We start from the raw sequence: 4,613 nt of genomic DNA, 5'->3' as shown, positions 1-4,613 counted from the left end.
ATATTAAACAATACAATGTGATTAGGGGTTTTTGCTAATGTTTGGTTGGTTACTTATACTTTTATACTCGTCAAAATCTGTGCAGCATCTGGACGAAGTCAGTAGCGTATGTAAGAGTCTTGAAATGGAGGGGGTGGGGGTCTGGGGAGAGGATGCTGATGAGGAGCGCGAATGTCACGTTTTGGGGCTCGATGATCAGGTGCATGGCCGGCGGAAGCGGGGGCCGGGGGGGGGCCCGGGCTCCTCCACTTTTTGGCGAAAAATATATAATGTCTGGAGATTTTTGTATGATCGGAAATGCAAAAAAAGGAGGGAAGAAGGATGGGAAAGAGAATGTTTATCCAGTACCCGACCGAGTTACATTTTCTCGCAATTCATATTGGCGGATCTGGGGGAGGGGGGTCGTTGGTCCTGACCCCTCCCTTGGGCAACAAAAAATGGCAAAAAACAAAAGAATTCTAGACCTACCTTTTCAGGACCCGTGAGCTGATTTTTTTTTTTTTTTTTGCTATTAGAAAATTCGAATTTTGAAGAACATAACATTCAATAAAACACACTTCAAATGTCGGGTAAGCTCATTTCCCGCCACCTAGGAATCAAAATTTTCCCTGGGAAGAACCACAGGACCCCCCCCCCCACATCTTTTTGGGATTTATCGACCCGTGAGCTGATTTTTTTTTTTTTTTTTTTTGCTATTAAAAAATTCGAATTTTGAAGAACATAACATTCAATAAAACACACTTCAAACGTCGGGAATTATCGATTCACGGAAAAACTACGTATGCAACTTACTTTTTTTTAATGTATGTATGCACACATAAGGCCTATTTACTGTAATAACAATGGGAAAAAATTATCTGACCGTTTTCAAGAGTGGAAAACCTTGAATTTTGAAGAACTTAATTACTTTTAAGTTCTTCAAAATTCAAGGTGTTCCCCTCTTGAAAATTATTATAATAAATCAATGAACCCAGAGAAAGGGAGGTCGAGTTCTTCCCGGGAAAATGTTGATTTATAAATGGTGGACAATGAGATTTCCCGACTTCTGAAGTATTTTTTAATGACTTTAATTTTAAAAGACACCTCAGAAGTCGGGAAAGCTCATTTCCCGCCTTCTAGGAATCAAAATTTTCCTGTGGAAGAACCCCCGGACCCTCCTTTCTTTTTGGGATTCATCTCATGGAAAAAATCGTATGCAACTACTCAATTTTTTTTTAAATGTATGTATACACACATAACAGGCCTATTTACTGTAATGAGAAAGTTTACCTTACCGTTTTCGACCATGAGGGGGAAAATCTTGAATTTTGAAGAACAAAGTCATTAGACACCTAGCTCAAAGTCGAGAAAGGTCATTTCCCGCCATCTAGAAATCAAAATTTTCCCGGGAGAGGAATGTTGACCCCACCACCTAGATTTGATTCCAGATCTGCATGATTCATATTCCTATTCATCTTATAGGCAGTGGCGTAACAGGCAGGGGGCCGGGGGGGGGCAGACTGTCGGTTTTTACTGGGCTGACCAAGCCGTCGTACCGGGCTGGGTAAGAAGAGAAAGAAAGAGGGGAGAAGGAGAGAAAAAGAAAGAAGGGAAAGAAAAAGGAAAAGAAAAGGAGGAGAGAAAAATAAAGACAAGAATAAAAAGGAAGATATAATGAACAGATATCACAATACCCCTGCCTGCAACCCCTTCTCCACTTCAAAAAGTGTCCATATCGCATTTGATCTAAGCCGCCAGGTATTCTCCGCAGTGGCGTAACCACCGGGGACAAGGGGAAAATATCCCTTTTCACCCGGGAAAGTTTACTGAAAATCTCAAATTTAAAATCGCATATTTTGTTGAGGTAGGCCAATTTCCTCTAAAAATTGCACATTTTAGGGAGTTTTGATCAATTTCGACGAAATTATAATTAAAAAACACAGAAATTTTTCGCGCGCATTTTTTCATGTTAAAGATTGTGCTTGCTCTCCTTTGTAATAAATAAAGGAATATGTTTGTAATAAATAAAGCAATAAGGAAAATGCTTATATTCAGTTTAAAAAAACGAGTGTGGCCATATATAACATAAATGCATTTCTTGTTGAGATAGGCCAATTTCCTCTAAAAATTGCACATTTTAGGGAGTTTTGATTAATTCCGACGAAATTAGAATTTTATAAAAACACAATTTTTTCGCGCGCTACGCGCGCATTTTTTCATGTTAAAGCTTGTGCTTGCTCTCCTTTACCTTCTAAGTTATAACACATAGTCCCAAACTCAAGAAAGATAATTTAAGATAGATCGTTTTACCTAAAAGAAGAGCCTCAATGTGTAATGATGTTGAAAGAATATGTTTGTAATAAATAAAGCCATAAGGAAAATGCTTATATTCAGTTTAAAAAAAACGAGTTTGGCCATATATAACATAAGAGCATTTCTTGTTGAGGTAGGCCAATTTCCTCTAAAAATTGCACATTTAGGGAGTTTTTGATCAATTCCGAGGAAATTAGAATTAAAAACACAAAAATTTTTCGCGCGCATTTGTTAGGGTTAGAGCTTGTGCTTGCCCTCCTTTGCCTTCTAAGTTATTTAAAAACATAATAGTCCCAAACTTGAGAAAGAAAATTATAGGCCTATGATTGTAATAAATAAAACCACGATGAAAATACTTATGTTGTATTGTTTTCTATATGGGGTGGGGGTATCACACCAAGTCATAAATTACTAACCGGGAAAATTATTACCTTTGCCATACACATCTTTATAGGCTTATATGATAGAAAATACACTTTCGAAAGAAATAGATTAAAATTAAAAAAAAAAAATAAGTAGGGCCTAAGAATAATTCAGTTGTAGACGTACCTTGTTTAAGTATTATATGCTAATTATGCGGATCTTGTAGTCCTAGCTAGGCAAGGCATTTCATGTGCAAAGCAGTGGTGTTTGTTTATCGATGAAAAAAGCACGCCGGGAAAGTTTGTCTTCAGGAAAAGGTTGACGTAATCTAGCTTATGACGTATGCATGCTAACTATAACGTGAGTGTGACGTCACCAAAAAATAAACGTCTGCACTGTAGTGTGGCGGGGGTGGGGGTGGGGGTTAGCCTACTGATGTACTGTGTATAGCGGAGGACGATGAAAAATAATATGACTAGGCCTAGGCCCAAGTAGACATTGTAATTATAGGCCTATGTGATAGAAAGTACACTTTCGAAAGAAATAAATTAAAATAAGAAAAAAAAATAAGTAGGGCCTAAGAATAATTCTGTTGCAGACGTACCTTGTTAAGTATTAAATGCTAACTATGCGGCTCTTGTAGCCCTAGCTAGGTAAGGTATTCATGTGCAAAGCAGTGGTGTTTGTTTATCGATGAAAATAGCACGACGGGAATGTTTGCCTTCAGGAAAAGGTGACGTAATCTAGCTTATGACGTATACATGCTAACTATAGCGTGAGTGTGACGTCACCAAAAAATAAAAATTTTCTATTATAACCAAAATATTAATAACTACAAGGTTTGTTGGCGTAAATTCCCTTAATACGAATTAAGGGTAGCACCATCTCCTTGCCATACAAATTACAGCTCCCATTGACGTCTCATGCGAGAAATACGGGTAGCTGAAGTTTTTCTCGAAAATCTGACTACGAAAACCAAATCGAAATTCACGTTCCACTTCTGACTCTGAGTTGTGCCTCGCACACGACGCTGAGGGCGGCGTTCTGGTAACCCTGCGTCCAGGTTAGTCACTCCAACCACAGAACCTACTTATCTACCAAGTGTCATTAAAACCTAGTCAAAACTTGCAAAAGTCTTAGATGTTATTTGAGTATGGTACGTAAGTTATTCAAACAAAACCACAATGCTAGACAGCAACTGCAATTATACTACTATATAGATGAAAATCCACTAGAGCTACAGCCTAAGATACAGTACTTAATATATATAGCATATCGTTGTTGCTGTCTCTTATACACATCTAGATGTGTATAAGAGAATCCTTATTTATAAATCATCAAAGAAAGGTATTCAAATAACTGTCAGGTACACTCTATTACAGTGGCATAAAATATAAATCAATTTTTATAATATCATTTATTGTATTAAAAAGTTGATTGCAACTCTTTTAAAGGTTAAATCTAAGATAAGCAAAACAATAATAATTTTAATTATTAGAATTCTATAGTAATTCTAGATTTTACTCGTTATACAACTTTAATTGTAAGAATTCTTGTAAGCGACAGGAAATCATTGAACACTGATTGTTTTGTTGGCAGATATCTCTAAATATGTGAAATATAAACCGAACAGGTATCGACGAAAATCTATTATTATTTAAACTTTACAGGTATAAATATCCCTTTTTTAAAAGTCTAGCTTGGTCATTCAAATCAGCCTGAATAAAAAAAAACGTAAACAATAGCTTAGTGAAGGTAATACTATAATGAAATTCACAAATCCAATAAACTTACAAATGTTAACTATTTTTCATTTACACAACGCATTATAAAATATAGATTCCATTGTTTAAGAAAAGAGAATCTGACATGTTATGTTTTGAAGTTTAATTTTCAAACTGTTTAACTTATACCTTTTTTGTTATTGAAGGACTAATAACTTGTACCAAAATATGCTT

Source organism: Anneissia japonica, unplaced genomic scaffold, assembly GCF_011630105.1.
Source record: "Anneissia japonica isolate Jap-2015-1 unplaced genomic scaffold, ASM1163010v1 scaffold284833_len178102_cov189, whole genome shotgun sequence".
NCBI lineage: Eukaryota > Metazoa > Echinodermata > Crinoidea > Comatulida > Comatulidae > Anneissia > Anneissia japonica.
The sequence above is the reverse complement of the archived record's forward strand: the minus strand, read 5'-3'. Positions refer to the sequence as shown.